This window comes from Heptranchias perlo, chromosome 14 (genome assembly GCF_035084215.1).
Source record: "Heptranchias perlo isolate sHepPer1 chromosome 14, sHepPer1.hap1, whole genome shotgun sequence".
Classification (NCBI taxonomy): Eukaryota; Metazoa; Chordata; class Chondrichthyes; order Hexanchiformes; family Hexanchidae; genus Heptranchias; species Heptranchias perlo.
The window spans coordinates 61,334,143-61,360,527 of NC_090338.1; the positions used below are offsets into that span (position 1 = coordinate 61,334,143).

Genomic DNA, 26,385 nt, shown 5'->3' on the forward strand with positions numbered 1-26,385 from the left:
AAGTTGTCGGTTGAATACTGGGACAATACTGACTTTAAAAGCTGACACATGGCCGAGGTAACGGAGAGCTGCCAATGCAGGACTTGAGCACACAATCGCGGCCGACACTCCATAAGATCACAAGATAATTATGATCTGGAAGGTCATGTATCTCAGTTTAGTTCATCATCAGAATGACCCTTACGATCCCCCTCCCCCCCCCCACCCAGTGCAGCTTCCAATTGGTTCTTAAATGATTCCAGGGTTTTCACCTCCACTATATTCCTTTCCATGTGTTGGTCACTCTTTGTGTGAAGAAGAATTTCCTGATATCAGTCCTAAATTTACCGTTTACTAGTTTCATCCCATGGCTCTTTATCTTACTCTCATAATTCAGTTTAAATTAATTTTGCAGATTTACCTTTTCCATAACATTTACTATTTTATATCTCTCCATAAGATCACCTCTCACCACCTCCTTTCAAGGCTGAAAAGCTCACGTTTCCGCAGTCTTTCCTCATAACTCAGACGAGGGATCAGCATTGTAGCTCTCCTCTCCACTGCCTCCAACACTTGAATGTCTCCCTTGTGTCTCAGTAACCAGAACTGCGCACAGTACTGAAGGTGCAGTCTGACCAGAGCAGCGTACAGTTTGATCAAGGCTTCCTCTAACTTATAGTCTACAGTTTCGTCTATATAATTCACCATTCTATTGGATTTGTTGAGTGCTGTTCTGCATTAGTTGGACACGTTGAGTGTCAAGTCTACTAAGATTCCTAGGTCTTTTTTAACTTTAACCGTAGCCATTTCAACACCATTCCTGGAGTACGTGCACTGCTCATTTAGCCTTCCATTGCTCTGCTCGCTTACATATTTTGTCCAACTCATTCTGTAATTTTTGAGCTGCCTCCTCTAATTCTCCTCCCAGTTTAGTATTATCTGTAAGCTTGACCAATTTGCATTGGGTTTCTGAATCTACATCATTGTTGTAAACACCCCGTCAGTACTTCCCCCAACCCTGATGTAACTCTTCCAACAAGTACCTAGAACCATAGAACCATAGAAAAGATACAGCACTGAAGGGGGCCATTCGGCCCATCGTGTCCGCGCCGGCTCGAAGAACAACCAGGTGCCCATTCTAATCCCACCTTCCAGCACCCGGTCCATAGCCCTGCAGCTTACAGCACTTTAGGTGCAGGTCCAGGTACTTTTTAAAAGAGTTGAGGGTCCTTGCCTCTACCACCAATTCGGGCAGCGAATTCCATACACCCACCACCCTCTGGGTAAAAAAGCTTTTCTTCATGTCCCCTCTAATCCTTCCGCCAATCAGCTTAAATCTATGTCCTCTAGTTCTTGAACTCTTCACTAAGGGAAACAGGTACTTCCTGTCTACTCTATCTGGGCCCCTCATAATTTTGTACACCTCAATCAAGTCTCCCCTCAGCCTCCTCTGCTCCAAGGAAAACAACCTCAGCCTATCCAATCTCTCCTCGTAGCTGCAATTTTCAAGCCCCGGCAACATTCCTGTAAATCTTCTCTGTACTCTCTCCAGAGCAATTATGTCCTTCCTGTAATGTGGTGACCAGAACTGCGCACAATACTCCATCTGTGGCCTTACCAGCATTTTATACAGTTCCATCATTACATCCCTGCTTTTGTATTCTATACCTCGGCTAATAACGGAGAGCATTCCGTATGCCTTCTTCACAACCTTATCTACCTGTACTGCCACCTTCAGGGACCTGTGCACATGCACTCCAAGGTCTCTCACTTCCTCTACTCCTCTCAATATATTCCTGTTTACTGTGTATTCCCTTTTACTGTTTGCCCTCCCTAAGTGCATTACCTCACACTTCTCCGGGTTGAACTCCATTTGCCACTTTTCCGCCCACTCTACCAACCCATTGATATCTTCTTGGAGTCTACAGCTATCCTCTTCACTATCAACTACACGGCCAATTTTTGTGTCGTCTGCAAATTTGCCAATGATGCCCCCTACATTCAAGTCCAAATCATTAATATATACCACAAACAGCAAGGGACCCAACATTGAGCCCTGTGGCACACCACTGGAAATGGATTTCCATTCGCAAAGACATCCATCGGCTTCTACCCTTTGTTTCCTGTTATTGAGCCAATTTTGGATCCAATTCGCTACATTTCCCTGTATCCCATGGGCTTTTACCTTTCTGACCCGTCTGCCATGTGGGACCTTGTCAAATGCTTTACTAAAATCCATGTAGACAACATCCACTGCACTACCCTCATCAATCTTCCTTGTCACTTCCTCAAAGAATTCAATCAGATTTGTAAGGCATGACCTTCCCTGAACAAATCCATGCTGACTATCCCTGATTAAACCATGCCTTTCCAAGTGACAGTTTATCCTATCTCTCAGTATTGATTCTAATAGTTTGCCCACCACCGAGATAAGACTGACTGGACTATAATTGTTCGGCCTTTCCCTCGTACCCTTTTTAAACAATGGTACTACGTTTGCAGTCTTCCAGTCCTCCGGTACCTCCCCTGTATCTAGTGAGGATTGGAAAATGATCCTCAGAGCATCTGCTATTTCCTCCCTGGCTTCCTTCAATAGCCTAGGAAACAATCCATCCGGCCCTGGTGACTTATCAACTTTCAGAGATTCCAGTCCCTCTAGTACTTCCTCTCTCGTTATGTTTACCTTATCCAATATTTCACACCTCTCCTCTTTAACTACTACGTCCGGATCATCCCTTTCCTTAGTGAATACAGAGACAAAATATTCATTTAAAACCCTACCCACATCCTCTGCTTCTACACACAAGTTACCCTTATCATCCCTGATAGGTCCCACCTTTTCCTTAGCTATCCTCTTGTTCTTAATGTACTGATAAAACATCTTTGGGTTTTCTTTAATCTTACTAGCTGATATCTTTTCATGCCCTCTCTTTGCTTTCCTTATTTTCTTTTTTACATCATTCCTGTACTTTCTATACTCCTCTCGGCTTTCTGCAGTATTTAGTTTTCTGTGGCAGTCATAAGCTTTCTTTTTCTGCTTTATCTTGTCCCGTATACTTCTAGACAACCAGGGGGCTCTAAATTTGGCAGTGCCACCCTTTTTTTTTGAGGGGACGTGTCTGCATTGTACCCGTAGAATTTCACTTTTTAGTGCCTCCCACTGGCTTGTCACTGATTTCTCCTCAAGTAGTTGTGTCCAGTCCACTTCTGCCAAATCACCTCTTAGTTCTGTAAAATTTGCCTTCCCCCAATTTAAAACATTTACTCCTGATTTAACTCTGTTCTTTTCCATAAAACTAACTGAATTGTGGTCACTATCCCCAATATGGTCACCCACTGTCATTTCACCCACTTGCCCATCTTCATTTCCCAGGACTAAATCTAGAATTGCATCCCCTCTTGGGCTTGTCACGTACTGGCTAAAAAAGTTCTCCTGGACACCGATCAAGAATTTTGCGCCCTCTGTGCCCCTCACACTGTTTGAATCCCAGTTGATGTTAGGGTAGTTGAAGTCCCCCACTATTATTGCCCTCTTATTTTTGTACTCAGAAATTTGCCTACATATTTGTTCTTCTATCTCCCTTTCACTATTCGGGGGTCTATAGTACACTCCTAGTAATGTGTCTGCCTCTGTTTTATCTCTTAGCTCAACCCATATAGCCTTGATTGATGATCCATTTAGCATATCATCCCTTCTCACAACTGTAATTGATTCTTTAACCAATAATGCTACCCCCCCTCCTTTTTTATCACTTCCTCAATCCTGCCTGAAAACTCTATATCCAGGGATATTGAGCTGCCAATTATAGAATCATAGAATCATAGAAGTTTACAACATGGAAACAGGCCCTTCGGCCCAACATGTCCATGTCGCCCAGTTTATACCACTAAGCTAGTCCCAATTGCCTGCACTTGGCCCATATCCCTCTATACCCATCTTACCCATGTAACTGTCCAAATGCTTTTTAAAAGACAAAATTGTACCCGCCTCTACTACTGCCTCTGGCAGCTCGTTCCAGACACTCACCACCCTTTGAGTGAAAAAATTGCCCCTCTGGACCCTTTTGTATCTCTCCCCTCTCACCTTAAATCTATGCCCCCTCGTTTTGGACTCCCCTACCTTTGGGAAAAGATTTTGACTATCTACCTTATCTATGCCCTTCATTATTTTATAGACTTCTATAAGATCACCCCTAAACCTCCTACTCTCCAGGGAAAAAAGTCTCAGTCTATCCAACCTCTCCCTATAAGTCAAACCATCAAGTCCCGGTAGCATCCTAGTAAATCTTTTCTGCACTCTTTCTAGTTTAATAATATCCTTTCTATAATAGGGTGACCAGAACTGTACACAGTATTCCAAGTGTGGCCTTACTAATGTCTTGTACAACTTCAACAAGACATCCCAACTCCTGTATTCAATGTTCTGACCAATGAAACCAAGCATGCTGAATGCCTTCTTCACCACCCTATCCACCTGTGACTCCACTTTCAAGGAGCTATGAACCTGTACTCCTAGATCTCTTTGTTCTATAACTCTCCCCAACGCCCTACCATTAACGGAGTAGGTCCTGGCCCAATTCGATCTACCAAAATGCATCACCTCACATTTATCTAAATTAAACTCCATCTGCCATTCATCGGCCCACTGGCCCAATTTATCAAGATCCCGTTGCAATCCTAGATAACCTTCTTCACTGTCCACAATGCCACCAATCTTGGTGTCATCTGGTGTTATCTCCCTCTTTAAGTCAGGTTTCCGTTATAGCAATGATATCATGCTGCCATGTGTCTATCTGTGCCCTTGGCTCATCTGCTTTGTTTGTAATACCCCTTGCATTGAAGTATATACCCTTTAACCCCGTCAAATTCCTGTGCTGAACACTATTTAACCTTTGCTTCTTTTGCCTTTCTGAGTCACTAACTACGTCACTAACTGCTTTTCTACTTCCCGTTTCCTGGTCTGAATTTGTCCTATCTGTACCTGCCCTTTGGTTCCCATCCCCCTGCCATACTAGTTTAAACCCTCCCCAACAGAACTAGCAAATGCCCCCGCGAGGATATTGGTCCCGGTTCTGCTTGGGTGCAACCCGTCCAGCTTGTACAGGTCCCACCTTTCCCAGAATCGGTCCCAATGCCTCAGGAATTTAAACCCCTCCCTCCTACACCATCTCTCAAGCCACGCATTCAACTGGTCTATTCTCCTATTTCTGCTCTCGCTAGCACGTGGCACTGGGAGTAATCCTGAGATTACTACCTTAGAGGTCCTGCTTTTTAATTTATTTCCCAACTCTCTATATTCTGCTTGCAGGAACTCATCCCTTTTTTTACCAATGTCATTGGTACCAATATGGACCACGACCTCTGGCTGTTCACCCTCCCCCTTCAGAATGTCCTGCAGCCGCTCCATGACAACCTTGACCCTAGCACCAGAGAGGCAACTTACCATCCGGGAGTCACGTTTGCGGCCGCAGAAACGCCTATCTGTTCCCCTTACGATGGAATCCCCTATTACTATTGCTCTCCCATTCTTTTTCCTCCCCTCCTGTGCAGCTGAGTCACTCGTAGTGCCACGGTCTTGGCTCGTGCTGCTTTCCCCTGATAAGCCATCTCCCCCAACAATATCCAAAGCGGAATATCTGTTTGAGAGGGAGATGGCCCCAGGGGACTCCTGCTCTACCTGCCTAGTCCTTTTACTCTGCCTGGCGGTCACCCATTTCCTTTCTGCCTGAGTAATCTTTACCTGCGGTGTGACCACCTCACTGAATGTGCTATCCACGGCATCGCGGATGCTCCACTGTGAATCCACCTGCAGCTCCAGCTCCGAAATGCGGTTAGCCAGTAGCTGCAGCTGGACACACTTCCTGCACACATGGTCGCCAGCCTTTTTATCCTGAATCCCCACAGCAATGAGCTTAACAGATGGCCTTTTGTGTGGAACTTTGTCAAATGCCTTCTGGAAGTCAAGATAGAATGAAGAGACTTGGTGTAACACAAAAAGCTGAAGAACCAAGCCAGTGGGTTAGCAGCATGATGACAGGGGTCAAGCCAGTGGGTTAGCAGCATGATGACAGGGGTCAAGCCAGTGGGTTAGCAGCATGATGACAGGGGTCAAGCCAGTGGGTTAGCAGCATGATGGCAGGGGTCAAGCCAATGGGTTAGCAGCACGATGACAGGGGTCAAGCCAGTGGGTTAGCAATATGATGACAGGGGTCAAGCCAGTGGGTTAGCAGTATGATGGCAGGGGTCAAGCCAGTGGGTTAGCAGCATGATGACAGGGGTCAAGCCAGTGGGTTAGCAGTATGATGGCAGGGGTCAAGCCAATGGGTTAGCAGCATGATGGCAGGGGTCAAGCCAGTGGGTTAGCAGCATGATGACAGGGGTCAAGCCAATGGGTTAGCAGCATGATGGCAGGGGTCAAGCCAGTGGGTTAGCAGCATGATGGCAGGGGTCAAGCCAGTGGGTTAGTAGCATGATGACAGGGGTCAAGCCAGTGGGTTAGCAGTATGATGGCAGGGGTCAAGCCAATGGGTTAGCAGCATGATGGCAGGGGTCAAGCCAGTGGGTTAGCAGCATGATGACAGGGGTCAAGCCAATGGGTTAGCAGCATGATGGCAGGGGTCAAGCCAGTGGGTTAGTAGCATGATGACAGGGGTCAAGCCAGTGGGTTAGCAGCATGATGACAGGGGTCAAGCCAATGGGTTAGCAGCATGATGACAGGGGTCAAGCCAGTGGGTTAGCAGCATGATGACAGGGGTCAAGTCAAACCGTGACAATATTAGGAGGAACTTGGTCAAAGAGGCAGGTATTTTTGAGGGTCTTAGAGGAGGAGAGGCAGAGGGGGTATTGCAGAGCGTAGGACCTAGACGGCTAAAGGCACAGACGCCAATGGTGGGGCAAAGTGCAGAACTGTATGTGGCCAACACATTAAGTCAAATTACTTACCTGAAATTAACAGCACAGATGAGAAAAACAATCAATAACCAAGTGTATGGTATCCTGTCTCCGCGTGTCATAAGTGAGATTATAACAAAAGCTGAGACAAAGCATTCTTTACAAAAACTGAAATCCCCGATAGTGGAAGGTTTTCCAGTCGTGAAAAGTTGTTGCTGAGATACAGCAGCATTGGGACTCCCCGGGTAAATTAACTCTTGGGAGAGGGGCTTATCTTCAAACATTACAAAGTCCTCGTACCTGCCAGCTCGAGAAAGCTTATCTTGACAAAAATACACCTAAGCCACCAAAGGAATTGAAGATATGTTAGCATGGGAAGCTTTGATTTGGCCTGGTACACTGGTGTCAATTGCAGATATGGCTAGCTGATGTCCAACACGCTGTACAGACAGACATAAAGTGCCCAAAGAGCCATTGAAAGCACAGGATAATCAGAGGAGACCATGAAGTTAGGGGGATATTTCTGAATTTTATTCCAATCGACATTTAATTATCCTAAAACACTTTTCAAAAATGTTTAGAGCTCAGTAAGTTAGCCAGCACTCGGGACGAAGGTAAGTAACATGTTTTATTCTCCGGTAGGATTCCTTTGGGGCTAAGAGGAGCAGGAGTGCTGCTCCGCCAGGATCCGGAAGAAATCCTTGGGCCTCCCCTGCCTCGGACCTCCCTCTCCCTCCCCACACCGGCATCTGTTTGGGAATTCTCCCCGCCCAGTACTCACTTTATGCCGGGGACTGCTCCCGTGGGTCCCCGGCAACGGCCGGCTCCTGCCCCGATTCCCGTTCCCGCCGGCCGGCCGGCCTTGACGTCATTCTTGCCGGCTACGCTACAAATATTAAAACGAGGCTCGGCAGTTAAAATCGGCCAGACCTCCCTTCCTTCAGAACTTCCAGGTACGTCCCCCGTTTCGGGGTTCCCACGCATCAATCCCACCGTCCCATTAGACTCGCCCTCCGTCTTTTTTTATTCATTTTTGGGATGTGGGCGTCGCTGGCAAGGATGACATTTATGGCTCATCCCTAGTTGCCGTTGAGGAGGTGGTGATGGTGGGCCGCCTTCTTGAACCGCTGCAGTCTGTGTGGTATTTCTTTGTAGCAGTTTGATACAACTGGGTCTCTTACGAGGCCACTTCAGAGGACAGTTAACAGTCAACCACGTTGTTGTGGGACTGGAGTCACATATAGGCCAGACCAGTAAGGACGGCAGGTTTCCTTCCCTAAAGAACATTAGTCAATGAATTGGTTTTTTTACAACAATCCAACAGTTTCATGGTCACTTTTACTGGTTTTATTTCCTGATTTTTAAAATTGAATTCAAATTCTCAAATTGCCAGGGTGGATTTGAATTCACATTCTCTGTGATTATCAGTCCAGGCATCTGGATCACTAGTCCAGTAACATAACCACCATGCTCCTGTCCTTTGTGCTCGGAGAAGGAAGTAGACTCTTTGAATAAAAAGTAAAGAATGAAAGATTTGCATTTATGTAGCTCCTTTGATGGCCCAAAGCACTTTACAGCCAATGAAGTAATTTTGAAGTGTGGGCACTGTTATGAAGGTCCCCCGTTCTTCTTCAAAATAGTGCCATGGGGTCTTTACGTCCACCTGAGACGATAGACGGGGCCTCGATTTAACGTCTCATCCGAAAGACGGCACCTCCAACAGTGCAGCACTCCCGCAGTACTGCACTGAAGTGTCAGCCTGGATTATGTGCTTTGGAATGGGACTTGAACTCACGACCTTCTGACGCAGAGGCTCAGGTATCACTGATCCACAAACATTATAATGTGCTTTTCATGTCCTCAGGGCATCCCAAAGTGGTCACAGCCAATGAAGTGAAGTCATTGTTGCAATGTAGCCAAACGCAGGAGCCATAAAGTCTTGACTCCTTGTGGGGATATATTGCCGCAGGCTCCAGGCACCCCCCAGGACCTTGCACAAGTGGATTTTATTCATGTATGAGCCTTGACAGTAGCAGCAGGATATTCCATCACAGTAGTCATCATAGTTGAGTGCTATTCATTGACACTGTGTCCCCAATGTCTTAAATTTAAATTTCTCATCCTTCTGTTCAACTCCCTCCATGGCCTCGCCCCTTCCATCCCCGTTACCTCCATGAAACCCAAATTACCCAACCCCCAACTCTCTGTTCCTCTGACTCTGACCTCTCGTGCATTCCTCCCCTCGCTTCGCCCCACCATTGGTGGCCGTGCCTTCAGCCAACTAGGCCCCACGCTCCGGAATTCCGTCCCTGAACGTCTCCACCTCCTCCTTCTCCTTTAAGGTCCACCTTAAAACATAACTCTTTCGCTGAGGGAGTGCCGTCTTTCGGATGAGATGTTAAACCGAGGCCCCGTCCACCCTCTCAGGTGAACGTAAAAGATCCCACGGCACTATTTCGAAGAAGAGCAGGGAGTTCCATCCAGTGTCCCGGCCAATATTTATCCCTCAACCGACATCACTAAAACAGATTATCTGGTTGTTGTCACATTGTTTGTGGGATCTTGCTGTGCGCAAATTGGCTGCCGTGATTCCTAAGGTGATTACATAAGGTTAAATCTCATGGGATCCAAGGTGAGGTAGCCAATTGGATACAAAATTGGCTTGACGACAGAAGACAGAGGGTGGTTGTAGAGGGTTGTTTTTCAAACTGGATGCCTGTGTCCAGCGGTGTGCCTCAGGGATCTGGGTCCGCTGTTATTTGTTATTTATATTAATGATTTGGATGAGAATTTAGGAGGCATGGTTAGTAAGTTTGCAGATGACACCAAGATTGGTGGCATTGTGGACAGTGAAGAAGGTTATCTGGGATTGCAACGGGATCTTGATCAATTGGGCCAGTGGGCCGATGAATGGCAGATGGAGTTTAATTTAGATAAATGTGAGGTGATGCATTTTGGTAGATCGAATCGGGCCAGGACCTACTCCGTTAATGGTAGGGCGTTGGGGAGAGTTATAGAACAAAGAGATCTGGGAGTACAGATTCATAGCTCCTTGAAAGTGGAGTCACAGGTGGATAGGGTGGTGAAGAAGGCATTCGGCATGCTTGGTTTCATTGGTCAGAACATTGAATGCAGGAGTTGGGATGTCTTGTTGAAGTTGTACAGGGCATTGGTGAGGCCACACTTGGAGTACTGTGTACAGTTCTGGTCACCCTATTATAGAAAGGATATTATTAAACTAGAAAGAGTGCAGAAAAGATTTACTAGGATGCTACCGGGACTTGATGGTTTGACTTACAGGGAGAGGTTAGACAGACTGGGACTTTTTTCCCTGGAGAGTAGGAGGTTAAGGGGTGATCTTATAGAAGTCTATAAAATAATGAAGGGCATAGATAAGGTCGATAGTCAAAATCTTTTCCCAAAGGTAGGGGAGTCTATAACGAGGGGGCATAGATTTAAGGTGAGAGGGGAGAGATACAAAAGGGTCCAGAGGGGCAATTTTTTCACTCAAAGGGTGGTGAGTGTCTGGAACGAGCTGCCAGAGGCAGTAGTAGAGGCGGGTACAATTTTGTCTTTTAAAAAGCATTTGGACAGTTACATGGGTAAGATGGGTATCGAGGGATATGGGCCAAGTGCAGGCAATTGGGACTAGCTTAGTGGTATAAACTGGGCGACATGGACATGTTGGGCCGAAGGGCCTGTTTCCATGTTGTAACTTCTATGATTCTATGATTCTATAACAGTGACTCCACTTCAAAAAGTACTTAATTGGCTGTAAAGCACTTTGGGGCACCCTGAGGTTGTGAAAAGCACTATATAAATGCAAGTCTTTCTTTCTTAAACTCAGAAAAGAATGCCCAAACCTAGGACTAGCATCACTTGATTACTCACTGGCTAAACCCACTGAGCTGACAGATATGTTAGTGGACATTTTTTTAATAAAAGCATTGAATGGACGGTATTATGCGTGCTTGGAGTCAGTGCAAATCACGTGACTGTGGGAGCAATTCCCTGACAGTAATAAAGTGCTGCTCGCACTGACGGTATCAAAAAAAAATTCCTTTCCCTATAGCCGGGAGCAGGAAACTCACTTATTTCACTCTTTCCTGCACCGAGAAACTTCCGAATGACTTCACTGGCTGCCCCGGGTACAATAGGGCCTGTGTTCTCTGGTATTATTAATAGACTCCACTTCCTGTCGCAACTGTTTGCCAGCCAGTCAAACACAAGCGGCCCAGCACACACTTGCTGTTTAAGATCAGCCAGCGATTCGAGGCTTATAGATTCCACATCTGCCAATACAGTCGCAGACTCTGACCTTGCAGTGGCCTCCGAGCAGCACACTAAAGTTCCTGAACCAAACTAGATTCACAATTTCACCTTTTCTTTAAGCCTGTTGGTTTAAGCAGGGGAAATATTCAGGAAACTTAATCTTTCATGAAGCTCAACAACAGACCCCATAGAAACCATTAAATATCAACTGGAGAGACAGACCCCAGTGATTTCCCCGCAACCCCCACCCCCACCCCGCCACTCCCCAAAACTATTTGTCTGTTAACAGTAGGGCAGAGATCACCCGAACCACTTCTCACAAGAGGTGATGAAACCGGTCAGTCAGCCGAGAGGTCAGGTTGATGGACTGACCCCCACAGCTTTCCCCCACCTTTCCTTTCGGTTGAGAATGATCCCATTTTAAAAGTTAGCAGTAACATCACCGCACCTCCCCCCCCCACTCCTCCCCATCTCTCCACCACCCCCCGACAGAAAGCGCCAATGTGGCTGCAGTTCCACAGAGAAGTTGTTTTAATTTGTGAAGGTGCTGACTCTCGCCTGAGTATGGTCCCACAAGCACCAGGCACCCACTGGCACTTCGTCCAACTGGCCATTCCTCAGCTGTGAGTCTAAACAGTGAGAGTTGGCAGGCTGTTCAACTGCATGGGGCATCGTAGCCAAGTTTGATTCTCTGCCTCCTGACATCCACAAAGGCCAAAGGATACATATCAGGACAGGTCCGAAGCCCGGGAACAATGAGGTCCACTGTAGCTCCCCTAGCTGTCCCAGCTGGGATCACCTAACTCAGTACAGGCCGAGGACCTTGCTGGCCTGTAGGGCTCAACCTTAACCAGCCGAGCAACAACTCAGTTTTGAGAGCCTCCAGGGAAACCCCAGTGTAAACACACCTCCATGGAGATTCAGCTGTGAGCGTAACTCAAACTCGTCACATGACCTTAGAGCTGAAATGTTGCACACGGGCTATTTCCGAAGCACTTGTGAATGTAACAGATATTTATAAACTCACAATGCAACAATATGAAGGACATGAAGGGATAGCTGGAGCTCCGTCTGGCCACCACCATCCCAACTCAGATCAGCTAGCTCAGCACAGGGATTGTACTTGTGTTTAAAATGTTAAAATGATTTGATGGGGTAGATAAAGAGAAAGAAAAGAAGGGGCTTGCATTTATATAGCGCCTTTCACAGCCTAAGGACATCCCAAAGCACCTTACAGCCAATTTCGACTACTTTTGAAGCGTAGTCACTGTTGTACTGCAGGAAACGCTGCAGCCAATTTGCGCACAGCAAGCTCCCACAAACAGCAACGTGATAATGAACAGATAATCTATTTTTCGTGATGTAGGTTGAGGGATAAATATTGGCCAAGACACCGGGGGGAGCTCCCCTGCTCTTCTTCAAAATAGTACCATGGGATCATCTACTTCCACCTGAGAGGGCAGATGGAGCCCAGGTTTAACGTCTCATCAGAAAGACTGCACCTCTGACAGTGCAGCACTCCCTCAGTACCGTACTGGAGTGTTGGCCTAGATTACGTGCGCTCAACTCACTGGAGTGAGACTTGAACCCACCACCTTCTGACTCAGAGTCAAAAGTGCTACCACTGAGCCATGGCTGACACCCTATATCCTCTGGTGGGGGAGGAATCCAGAACAAGAGGGCATAACTTTAAAATTAGAGCTGGGCCATTCAGAACGGAAATCAGGAAGCACTTCTTCACCCAAAGGGTAGTAGAAATCTGGAACGCTGTCCCCCAAAAGGCTGTGGATGCCGGGGGGTCAATTCGAACTTGCAAGACTGAGATCGATTGATCTTTGTTAGGTAAGGGTATCAAGGGATATGGAGCAAAGGTGGCTAAAGTGGAATTAAGATACAGATCAGCCATGATCTAATTGAATAGCCATGATGTGGAGATGCCGGTGATGGACTGGGGTGGACAAATGTAAGGAATCTTACAACACCAGGTTATAGTCCAACAGTTTTATTTGAAAATCACAAGCTTTCGGAGGCTTTTTATTCCTTCCCACTCCCCCCCCGCCAACTCTTACTCAGCACAGATTGGGAATTAAACCTGGCACCCTCCAGTCTGTACATCTCAGCTACACAGTGCCGTAAACCAGTTGAGCTATCAAGGGTCTCCTTAAAGGGGACTTTGACGAGGGAAACATTTAGTGCCTCGTTGGAGTAAAGTCTGACTGCATTGAATAAGAAACTGATTTTCAGACGATTAGTCAGCCTTTTACTTTTTTTTAAAAGAGCAGACTGTGGGTCAATCTGACTCGGTCGGTAAATCCACTGCCTTATGTGGTACTCAGCTGCACAGACTAGGAAGGCCCCAAGTACATAGGAGCAGGAGTAGGCCATTCAGCCCCTCGAGCTGACACTCACCTGACGAAGGAGAAAGCCTCCGAAAGCTTGTAATTGAATAGCGGAACAGGCTCGAGGGGCATTTGCTTGTAGGGAGCTTCCACTCATTTATTTCTGTGTCTACGTAACTCTCGGTAACAAAGACAGTAACCTTGGCACATGTTGTGACAATGCCTTGTGATTGAAGGCTCATGGCCTTTATCACAGTGCACCTTTCACTCCTCCTCCTGTCACACAATGTGATAAAGTTCTGGAATTCTGGCACGTCCGTTCTCTGTCCTGGCAAAGGGGGCACCCACTTGCCTGACAGGAATAGAAGCCACAACGGAAAAGTATTCCGGGACTCCAAAACCCCGGGAATGCGGACGTGAGTCAGCCAAGTTACTGAATCCGCAACCAAGGTGGGAATTCCCAGAGGCTGGAAGTGCACTATGAGGCTCTCTGAGAAGGGAATAAGGTACAAGAGCTTAACTGTTGCAGTTTATAGCAAAGCTGCATTTTGAGTTTCTCCCCGCATAGTTAAACTTGATCTACATTCCAATATTATTCAGATGCAGATCTTTTGCTTTTCAGTTTTCTGCCCCTCCTCGCCCGAAGGTGCTGACTGTTGCTGGAGTACTTTTCCACAGGTGAGTCTAGGTCAGCTGTGGCTCAATGGGTAGCACTCTTACCTCTTGAGTCATGAAGGTTGTGGTTCATAGTCCCACTCCAGGGACTTGAGCACATAAATCTAGGCTGATACTCCAGTGCAGTATTGAGGTGTTGTAGGTGCTGTCCTTCAGATGAGATGTTAAACCGAGGCCCCATCAGCCCTCTTGGGTGGATATAAAAGAGGCCATGGCATTATCCAAGGAATTCTCCCTGGTGTCCTGGCCAAAATTTATTCCTCAACCAACATCACTAAAAACAGATTATCTGGTCATCATCACCTTGCTGTTTGTGGGAGCTTGCTGTGTGCAAATTGACTGCCGCATTTCCTACATTACAACAGTGAATACACTTTAAAAGTACTTCATTGGCTGTAAAGCACTTTAGGTCGTCCTGAGGTCGTGAAAAGCTTGATATAAATGCAAGATCTTTCTTTAAGTGTTGACTGGCTATTTTACAATGGGGAAGGGGGTCATCACTTGATCTCCAACATGCATACAATCCAGATGGTAACACTGCCTGACTTTATCCCTCCATAAACCAGGGCATGGGACTGAGGCCAAGTATGACGCCACCTCAGTTGAAATCAGCGAACCCGGCACAGGTCAGGGATTGAACCTGGATCTTCTGGGCTGTAAGACTCGGTGCCAATGAAGCTATTGGAGGAGTTGGTTTTGGATTATTTTAGCAATCATAACAGGAAGGGGTCTTGAGTTTGTGATTCCACCCTCTGTATGTATTGGGCTCTTTACACTTAGTTGGAAAAAAATTCCCAGGAATTTTCCTGGTTTATTTCCAGTTTCCTGTTAATGTTTAAATTTTATGTTTAGAATACTTACACCCAGGTGTAATAACTGGACTTCAATAACACATCTGTAAATATTTAAGGGGCTCTCACTCTCTTCAATTTTTTATTTTTCAGGAAGTTTTCCGTACATTTAATTTGAAATATTTCAATCCTGGTTTCAACAATGTCATAATAAATTTATTACAAATTTCAAAGTGTATTTTGAAATCCAGATATTTTACCTGTTTTTTTTAACATTTGAAAACAGAAAAAATAGTGAGAGCTTAAATAAAAACTTCCTTCAGGTATGCACCGAGACCTGGAAACACAAACAGAGTCAAAAGAGCTTGGAAAGAGGCTGGTCCCAGGCTGTCTGACTCCTGCAGCAACAAACTGAAAGAGGGTCTGATGAGAAGAAGGCCCTGTACTTAAATTGGCCTCTCCCCCCTCGCCCTGAACAATCATAATAGACGTTTACAGCATAGAAAGAGGCCATTAGGCCCATCATGTCTGTGCCAGCTCTTCGCTAGAACAATCCAAAACTAATCCCACTCCCCATAGCCCTGTATCTTACTCTGTTTCAAACATTTATCCAATTTTCCTGCAAAAAAATGCAATGATCTTTATCTCGGCCACTTCCTGTGGCAAAGCATTCCATGCTCCAACAACCCTCTCTGTAAAGAATTTGTTCCTAACCCCTCTCCTCATTCTTCTAGTGACAATCTTAAATTGATGTCTCCTCATCACTGACTCCCCAAGCAGAGGAAATTGTCTTTCCCTATTCACTCTGTCAAAACCCTTCATAATTTCAAATAGCTCATTTAAATTTCCTCTTAGCTTTCTCTGCTCCAGTGGAAATAATCCCAGTATCTCATAACTGTTTTCAGAGCAATAGTTTCCCACCCTTGCATTATCGTGGTAAATCTATGATGTAAGCTCTCGATACCTTTAATGTCCTTCCTATAATGTGATGCTCAAAATTGCACACAGTACTCTAACTGTGGCCTTAATGTTTTGTACAAATATATTACTACTTCTTTACATTTGTACTCTAAGCTCTCATTTATAAAACCCAAAATTCTGTTGGGATTTATGGTTATGTTTAATAGCACTCGCACTGTCAAGGAATTACATACTTGAATTCCACAGGTCTCGTTGTTCACCCACACCTTCCAGCATCCTTCCACTCAGTGTTAACACCCATTCCTTGTTTCTCTTCCCTAAATGTATTACCTCACACTTCTCCATATTAAATTGCATCTGCCACCTGTCTGCCCATTCTGCTAAACTGTCTTGTCTTAATCAAAACTTATACAGTCCTCCTCGCTGTTTGCCAACTGCACCCCCCACCCCCGCCTCAGTTTTATGTTGTCAGCAAATTAAGATTGTGCTCCCTATACCCAATTCCAACTCATCTACCGATATGCTGAGAGCAAGAGTGGACCGAACACTGACCCCTACAATAGACTACTTCGAATCTTAGTCCAATCTGAGCAGCACCTATTTACCTGAACTCTACTTCCTTTTTTTCATTCGTTCATGGGATGTGGGCGTCACTGGCGAGGCCAGCATTTATTGCCCATCCCTAATTGCCCTTGAGAAGGTGGTGATGAGCCGCCTTCTTGAACCGCTGCAGTCCGTGTGGTGACGGTTCTCCCGCAGTGCTGTTAGGAAGGGAGTTCCAGGATTTTGACCCAGCGACGATGAAGGAACGGCGATATATTTCCAAGTCGGGATGGTGTGTGACTTGGAGGGGAACGTGCAGGTGGTGTTGTTCCCATGTGCCTGCTGCCCTTGTCCTTCTAGGTGGTAGAGGTCGCAGGTTTGGGAGGTGCTGTTGAAGAAGCCTTGGCGAGTTGCTGCAGTGCATCCTGTGGATGGTACACACTGCAGCCACAGTGCGCCGGTGTTGAAGGGAGTGAATGTTCAGGGTGGTGGATGGGGTGCCAATCAAGCAGGCTACTTTGTCCTGGATGCTGTCGAGCTTCTTGGGTGTTGTTGGAGCTGCACTCATCCAGGCAAGTGGAGAGTATTCCATCACACTCCTGACTTGTGCCTTGTAGATGGTGGGAAGGCTTTGGGGAGTCAGGAGGTGAGTCACTCGCTGCAGAATGCCCAGCCTCTGACCTGCTCTTGTAGCCACAGTGTTTATGTGGCTGGTCCAGTTAAGTTTCTGGTCAATGGTGATCCCCAGGATGTTCATGGTGGGGGATTCAGTGATGGTAATACCGTTGAATGACAAGGGGAGGTGGTTAGACTCTCTCTTGTTGGAGATGGTCATTGCCTGGCACTTGTCTGGCGCGAATGTTACTTGCCACTTATCAGCCCAAGCCTGGATGTTGTCCAGGTCTTGCTGCATGCGGGCACGGACTGCTTCATTATCTAAGGGGTTGCGAAAAGCAACTGAACACTGTGCAATCATCAGCAAACATCCCCATTTCTGACATTATGATGGAGGGAAGGTCATTGATGAAGCAGCTGAAGATGGTTGGGCCTAGGACACTGCCCTGAGGAACTCCTGCAACAATGTCCTGGGGCTGAGATGATTGGCCTCTAACAACCACTACCATCTTCCTTTGTGCTAGGTATGACTCCAGCCACTGGAGAGTTTTCCCCCTGATTCCCATTGACTCTTGATGATGGACATTGAAGTCCCCCACACAGAGTACATTCTGTGCCCTTGCTACCCTCAATGCTTCCTCCAAGTGGTGGTCAACAAGGAGGAGGACTGATTCATCAGCTGAGGGAGGGCAGTAGGTGGTAATCAACAGGAGGTTTCCTTGCCTATGTTTGACCTAATGCCATGAGATTTCATGGGGTCCGGAGTCAATGTTGAGGACTCCCAAGGCCACTCCCTCCTGACTGTATATCACTGTACTGCCACCTCTGGTGGGTCTGTCCCGGCGATAGGACAGGACATACCCAGGGATGGTGATGGTAGAGTCTGGGACGTTGGCCTGTCCCTCAGCCAATTTTCTATCCATGCTGCTACATTTCCTCGGATACCATACACCTGAATTTTCCAAACTAGCCTCTGATGAGACACTGAATACCTTCTGAAAATCCATATACACTACATCTGTTGCATTCGCCTTATTTATCCAATTTGTCCTGGAGAGGGTACAGGGGAGATTTATTAGAATGGTACCAGGAATTAGGGACTTGAATTGTGTGGAGAGACTAGAGAAACTGGGGTTGTTCTCCTTAGAGCAGAGAAGATTAAGGGGAGATTTAGTAGGGGTGTTCAAAATCATGAAGGGTTTTGATAATTTCTCCTTATCTACTCTCTTTCCACTGGCAGATACGTCAATAACTAATGGATACAATTAAGATAATTGGCAAAAGGACCAAGGGGGAGATGAAAAGACATTTTTTCGCAGCAAGTTGTTATGATCTGGAATGTACTGTCTGAAAGGGCGATGGAAGCATTTCAATCGTAACTTTCAAAAGGGAATTGGAAATATACTTAAAAAGGAAAAAATTGCAAGTCTATGGGGAAAAGGCAGGGGAGTGGGACTAAATGGTAGTTCTTTAAAACAGCCAGCACATGCACGATGGGCCAAATGGCCTCCTTCTGTGCTGTATGATTCTATGACAAATCTGTGCTGGCCGTCCTTGATTGACGCTTGTATTTATAAATGCCATCTAATTTTATCTCGAATTATGGATTCTATGAGTTTGGCCACAATTGGCAATGGACAAATGGAAGTCAGAGTTCTGTGAGAGATGTGCAGAGGCTGTAGCAAGGAAACCATGATGTGGCTGTGTCCAAAGATCCCATAAATGTAAGAGAGGAAAACGGAAAAGGCTAGCCCAGTTCATCATTGAGCCAGACTGAGCACAGTGCCCTCTGGCTCTCCCCATAACAGTAATACCAGCACTTCAATTTCACTAATGATTTAGAACCATAAAGGTTTACAGCAGAGAAGGAGGCCATTCGGCCCATCGTATCTTTGCTGGCTTCTTGTTAGAGCAAATCAAAACCAATGCCAGATGATGGACTGATTTTGCACTATTGATTTAATGTGTGCGATTCTTGGGAGATAGAAGGGGAGATGCGACAAAGTTGCCACAACACCAGCACTGCCCCCAGGTGAGAAAATTTTTTGGTATTCTCCTAACTATGGCATGGAAAGGTGTAACCTACTTCTACTCAAGTCCAATCTGAAACGATCATGTGAACAGAAGAGGTTCTTCGAGATCGCACAAGACACCTACAGATGTGAAAGCCACTTGAGCTTACTTAATTCATCCATCACGAAAGATCCTCTACCACTGTATCTGGAAGTTCTTTCCACCACCACCACCGCCACCACCACCACCAAGAAGAAGCATTTATATAGCGCCTTTCACGTAGTGAAATGTCCCAAAATGCTTCACAGGGGCGTTATCAAACAAAATTTGACATTGAGCCACATAAGGAGATATTAGGACAGGTGACCAAAACTTGGTCAAAGAGGTAGGTTTTAAGGAGCATCTTAAAGGAAAGAGAAGTAGTGAGGTTTAGGGAGGGAATTCCAGAGCTTAGGGCCTAGGGAGCTGAAGCCACGGCCGCCAATGGTGGAGCGATTAAAACTGGGGATGCGCTTGAGGCCAGAATTGGAGGAGTGCAGAGATCTCAGGGGGTTGTAGGGCCGGAGGAGGTTACAGAGATAGGGAGGGGCGAGGCCATGGAGGGATTCGAAAATAAGGATGAGACCGGGAGCCAACATAGGTCAATGAGCACAGGGGCGATGGGTGAACAGGACTTGTTGTGAATTAAGATACGGGCAGCAGAGTTTTGGATGAGTTCAAGTTTATGGAGGGTGGAAGATGAAAGGTCGACCAGGAGAGCATTGGAAAAGTCAAGCCTAAAGGTAAGAAAGGCATGGATGAGAGTTTCGGAAGCAGATGAGCTGAGGCAGGGGCCAAGACGGGCGATGTTACGGAGGTAGAAGTAGGCGGTCTTAGTGAAGGAGCAGATATAGGGTCGGAGGCTTATCTCAGGGTCAAATAGGACGCCAAGGTCATGATAATGGCCTCAGAAAATGGACAGGGAGAGCGATGGAGTCCCTCCATCCAAGTATTAATCATTCTGTGTGGAAAACCTCCTGATAAATGACCTTTTACTTGTTTGAACCCTTGTCCTACTCCCACTGTTTAATTCAAAGCAATATTCTGGATGAACCTTTTCTATGCTACTTACAATCAGATGCCTTCTTTCCAGGTTGAAAAAAACCAAGTTTCTCCAGACTTCCCTCATTACTCAGACCCCTGACACTGGAGATCAGCCTTTTAGCCCCTCTCTGCACTGCCTCCAGTGCTTGAATGTCTACCTTGTTTCTTGGTGACCAGAACTGAATACAGTACTCAAGGTGTGGTCTGACCACAGCACTGTACAGTTTGACCATGGCTTCCTCTGACTGTGTTTTACTGTTTTGGCTATATAGTTCAACATTCTCTTGACATTTTAGCTCTATGTTGATTGGACATTTTGAGCTCCAAGTCTAATAAGACTCCTAGGTCTTTCTCAACATCATCCAAAATTAGGTGCCATAAATATAAGATAGTCACTAATAAATCCAATAGGGAATTCAGGAGAAACTTCTTTAGCCAGAGAGTGGTTAGAATGTGGAACTCGCTATGACATGGAGTGGTCGAGGCAAATAGCATAGATGCATTTAAGGGGAAGCTAGATAAGTACACGAGGGAGAAAGGAGTAGAAGGGTATGCCAATAGGGTGATATGAAGTAGGGTGATATGAAGTAGGGAGGGAGGAGGGTCATGTGGAGCATAAACACCGACATAGACCAGTTGGGACAAATGGCCAGTTTCTGTGCTGTAAATTCCATGTAATTTTACCTAATCCTTAGCTATTTTAAGGCTATTCGTGGAGTATTTGTGTCACCCAATTTCCTTCCTATGGACAGTGCATTAAATTTCGATTGCCATTGTTCAGCTCACTCACATATTTTGTTTAACTCGTCTATAATTTCTGAGCTGCTCCTACACTTTGACTCTACTACCCCTCCTAGTTTGGCATCAGCTGGAGACTTGTCCAATTTCCACTGAGTTTCTGAATTCAAATCATTGATGTAAATTAAACTCAGTAATGGTTCCAACATTACTGGCGCACCCCACTCTGAACTTTGTCGCAACCCAACATGACTCCTCTAACCAGTACCTGTTGTAATCTACCGTTTAGCTAGTTTCTTACCCATTCAGATATTTTGCCCTGAATTTCTATAGCATTGATCTTAACTAGTAGCCTTTCACGTGGAACTTTATCAAATGTCTTTTGGAAGTTTAAGTACAAAATGTTGTAGGATTTACCACTGTCTACTTGTGTTATCTCTTCTTCAAAGAAATTAAGGATGTTGGTCAGTCAGAACCTTCCCCGTCTAAAGCCAAGTTGACTGTTGTTTACTAGTGTGTTGAACACATAATCTTTAAGTTTACTCCTGATAATCAATTCCATTATTTTACATAGGACTGAACAGAGACTAATGGGTCTGTCGTTGCCTGAGTCTGTTTCGTCACCCTTTTTGAGTATGGGCACCACATTGCCCATCTATTGGTACCTCCCCCATGTCCACAGACTCCCTCATAATGATTGTCAATGTCTCACAAATATCCTCCCTAGTCTCTCTCAGTACGCTGGGATAAATACTGCTAGATTTGGTCACCTATCATGGCCGACAACCAACAACAGATAATTAAGGCCACTCCTTTGTGGATTTCACAGAAAAATGAAAGGAATCGCAGAATGTGATCCCTAAACACCGGTAAAATTTCTGGAAAATCCCATTTAACAAGAATGGAATTTGACTTATTTAGACACCAATAAACCAGTAGCCCAAATTATAAGTAGATGGAATTATGGATTGGAATCCACAAAACACTGATAACCCATGTAATAAAATTAGAATTTGACTTATTCTGTCTCCTGCGTAACCATCCAGCAACATTTCCTATACAAGAACAACATGAGTGTAAAGGCTGGGTTCCTCCGACACCATAAAGAATATCGCTGAAGCAATGTCTGCATTGACCTATGCTTTCTTGACCCATGCCCCCCACCAATGCAAATGAACTGAATCTATTAATGCTGTAACTATTGGCTGCTCCTTGTCAATGTTCAATGTGTCACTTGGCTTAATTCCAAATCATGCAGAAAAAAATACCTTGTCGGGTTTGTTTTTAACCTGTTTCCCCTCCTTTTTATTTTTTTTAGGTTTTAAGAGACTGTGGGTCACAATGCAAAGTTTTAATTTGTAGTTTTTTTTGTTGTGTTTTGCATTTTTTTTGACGCTTGTGAACATTTTTAATCTTCTATATCTGGACTTTGTACCTGAGCCTCGCTGCCTGTCTATCTACTTTATTTCTGTTCCACCAATGAGACACTGCATCATTCCTATGTTAACTTCCTACCCCGTCTATCGGTGCTCTCCCATCATCTATCTTGCTATTGTCCACTGGCTCTTCCTCTGCTCTAAGCTGGACATCCTCCTTTGTAGCCACCATTACACATTCAGCTCTCTCTCCCGGAGAAGCTACCTGAGCTTCTGCACGTCTCTCTCTTCCGTCCCATCTTTTCTGGTCTCTCTGCTCTCCGGGCCGCCCTCTGTCTCACCCACCCTTAAACTCCCCACTCACACCCATGGTCATCCCACTGGCCTCATCATCGTGTGAAGCCTCTTCACTGTGGAAGTCTCGATCACATTCAGGGCTGTTGCTGACAACTTTTTCATCTCTTTCCGCATGCATATCCTCCCCTTCTTGGCTCTAGGCTGGTCAACATCATCAACAGCAACACCAGCACCATCCTTACCCCCTTCAAACTCACCGCCATCACCACTGCTCCTCTCCTTTATGAAAATGTCGACTCTGATCCCTACTCTACGAACTACCACCCCATTTCTAACCAGCTCCTTCTCTCCATGAACCTTGAATGTCTCGTTGCCCCAAACTATGCATTCACATCTCTCACCACTCTCCATTTGAGGCGCTCCAATCTGGTTCTAATCTGCCCACAGTATCGAGTCCTGGAACAAAGTCACAAACTACATCCTATGTGAGTGCGACTTACTGTCCCTTCTCATTCTTTTTTACCTCGTATTTTTAAGGGTATATGGTGGAATGGGCGAGGAACTGTCATGGCAGTTGTATCTCAGAGAATATTCTTTGCAGGAATCAGATAGAAGATAAAGAAGTTAAAATAAGGGAGAAAGGTTTTGCGTAATTGGGGAATTTTAAAAGTGAAAACTAACCAATCAGAAAGGAGAAAAGTGCAGGAGTATACATATTTAAGCAACGAAGAAGAAAATAGATTAGCAGGTCAACAGTTACGAAGTAGACTACAGATGATTGAGATTTTATTACAAAGCTATACAAGTCCTGTATCTCTGTTGTTCGTAACTGACAGCAGCCATGTTTAGTGATGGAATTCTGCTGCACCGTTGCCTGTGATCAGTTTGGGACCTTGAATGGTGCGCTGACTCGAATATACCACTAGAGGGAGGCACACACCACCTGCTAACAATTCTGACTGTGGTTGGTGAATTCTCGAGATTGGTAACCGTGACAATCAGGATGTTTTCACTATACTCTTCGTGCACCTGTGTGTTTGAGAAGTGAGTACTAGACTTACACCAGCGATGATCTATTTGGTGAGCATTGTGCTTACCGACGACTGCTGTCCAGCCGATCAGTGGGTAAGTGATCTGCTTCACTGGTTTATTTGGTGTTGAGCACCGCACTTTCATAGAATCATAGAATCTTACAGCACGAAAGAGGCCATTCGTCCCATCGTGCCTGTGCCAGCTCTCTTTGAAAGAGCAATCCAATTAGTCCCACTTCCCCGCTCTTGCCCCATAGCCCTGCAATTTTCTCCCCTTCAATTCCCAATTCCCATTTGAAAGTTATTATTGAATCTGCTTCCACCACCCTTTCAGGCAGTGCTTTCCAGATCATTACAACTCTCTGCTTAAAAAATGTCTCCTCATCTCACCTCTGGTTCGTTTGCCAATTACCTTAAATCTGTGTCCTCTGGTTACCGACCCTACTGCAAGTGGAATGCCCTATTTATTCCATCAAAACCCTTTATGATTTTGAATGCCTCTATTAAATCTCCTCTTAACCTTCTCTGCTTTAAGGAGAACAATCCCAGCTTCTCAATTCTCTACATGTAACTGAAGTCCCTCATCCCTTTCTGCCAGATATTTGGCAGAATCCCTGGTTAGTGTAAAAACTCCCAATGGTACTCCTCCAATGACTCAGTGGGTAAATTTACCACTTGGTGTACAGACATTAGGTGACAATAGGATCATGCTCAGGTGTGATGTCCATTATGGTCGAATAGCTCGCCAGCACTTACTATCCAGCTTCACCGATGAAGAAGGCCCACTTGGGGTCAAGGTGTTGGAATGCAGTTGATGCTCATGGAACTGTGCCACAAGAGTTACGCACAGTCAGGAGAGTAGGGGAGCAAATCAAAACTACAAGAAAACTGGCAGTCTGTTCGAGCCCAATTCATTCCACATTGGTGAGTGTCCAATAAATGAGAATTTCTGATAAAGAGGCAATGCTGTCTGAACTCAAACACATGACATAGTACCTGTTTCATAAATAAAGCAATGTGCACTGACCTGACAGCGAGTCCAATGACGAAGTTGTGACTGTTTTGGCAAATTTGTAATCGAAAACAACAACACTCCCTCTCCTGCCCAAAATAGCGTGTTCTTATGTTAAACTTATTTTAGGGTTGATTATAATCCAACATTAAGTGATAAAGGAATACATTTACTAAACTTTAAAACGTTACATTCAGCAGCTCCTGCCACTGTACAAACTCCATCTTGCAGTCTAACTGACTTCTCAACTCGTTCCAGCTGGTTCTGCCCAGTTGAACCATTATCAAATACTTTGAAGAGACTAGAACTAAGGGAATATCTATAAATGCTCATACTGTATTATTGAGGAGTTTGAGGTACACCCCGTGTACACCCTGAGCTACACCCTAGTCCCAGTGTGACAGAGTTTGAGGTACACCCTGAGCTACACCCTAGTCCCAGTGTGACAGAGTTTGAGGTACACCGTGTGCTGCACTCTATTCCCAGTGTGACAGAGTTTGAGGTACACCGTGTGCTGCACTCTAGTCCCAGTGTGACAGAGTTTGATGTACACCATGTGCTGCACTCTATTCCCAGTGTGACAGAGTTTGAGGTACACCGTGTGCTGCACTCTAGTCCCAGTGTGACAGAGTTTGAGGTACACCGTGTGCTGCACTCTATTCCCAGTGTGACAGAGTTTGAGGTACACCGTGTGCTGCACCCTAGTCCCAGTGTGACAGAGTTTGAGGTACACCGTGTGCTGCACTCTAGTCCCAGTGTGACAGAGTTTGAGGTACACCGTGTGCTGCACTCTATTCCCAGTGTGACAGAGTTTGAGGTACACCGTGTGCTGCACTCTAGTCCCAGTGTGACAGAGTTTGAGGTACACCGTGTGCTGCACTCTAGTCCCAGTGTGACAGAGTTTGAGGTACACCGTGTGCTGCACTCTAGTCCCAGTGTGACAGAGTTTGAGGTACAGCGTGTGCTGCACTCTAGTCCCAGTGTGACAGAGTTTGAGGTACACCGTGTGCTGCACTCTAGTCCCAGTGTGACAGAGTTTGAGGTACACCGTGTGCTGCACCCTAGTCCCAGTGTGACAGAGTTTGAGGTACACCGTGTGCTGCACTCTAGTCCCAGTGTGACAGAGTTTGAGGTACACCGTGTGCTGCACTCTATTCCCAGTGTGACAGAGTTTGAGGTACACCGTGTGCTGCACTCTAGTCCCAGTGTGACAGAGTTTGAGGTACACCGTGTGCTGCACTCTAGTCCCAGTGTGACAGAGTTTGAGGTACACCGTGTGCTGCACTCTATTCCCAGTGTGACAGAGTTTGAGGTACACCGTGTGCTGCACTCTAGTCCCAGTGTGACAGAGTTTGAGGTACACCGTGTGCTGCACTCTATTCCCAGTGTGACAGAGTTTGAGGTACACCGTGTGCTGCACTCTAGTCCCAGTGTGACAGAGTTTGAGGTACACCGTGTGCTGCACTCTAGTCCCAGTGTGACAGAGTTTGAGGTACACCGTGTGCTGCACTCTATTCCCAGTGTGACAGAGTTTGAGGTACACCGTGTGCTGCACTCTAGTCCCAGTGTGACAGAGTTTGAGGTACACCGTGTGCTGCACTCTATTCCCAGTGTGACAGGGTTTGAGGTACACCGTGTGCTGCACTCTAGTCCCAGTGTGACAGAGTTTGAGGTACACCGTGTGCTGCACTCTATTCCCAGTGTGACAGGGTTTGAGGTACACCGTGTGCTGCACCCTAGTCCCAGTGTGACAGAGTTTGAGGTACACCGTGTGCTGCACTCTAGTCCCAGTGTGACAGAGTTTGAGGT

General features: G+C 45.8%; 1 protein-coding gene across 1 annotated transcript in view; it reads right to left on the minus strand.

Moving 5' to 3' along the window:
* Positions 1-24,685, minus strand: part of LOC137332574 (acid sphingomyelinase-like phosphodiesterase 3b) — a 61,472-nt gene extending 36,787 nt beyond the window's left edge. The window contains exon 1 of the mRNA XM_067996505.1: positions 24,592-24,685. The gene's annotated coding sequence lies outside the window, so the exon portion shown is untranslated. The remainder of the gene's footprint in view (positions 1-24,591) is intronic.
* Between the last annotated feature and the right edge of the window lie 1,700 nt (positions 24,686-26,385).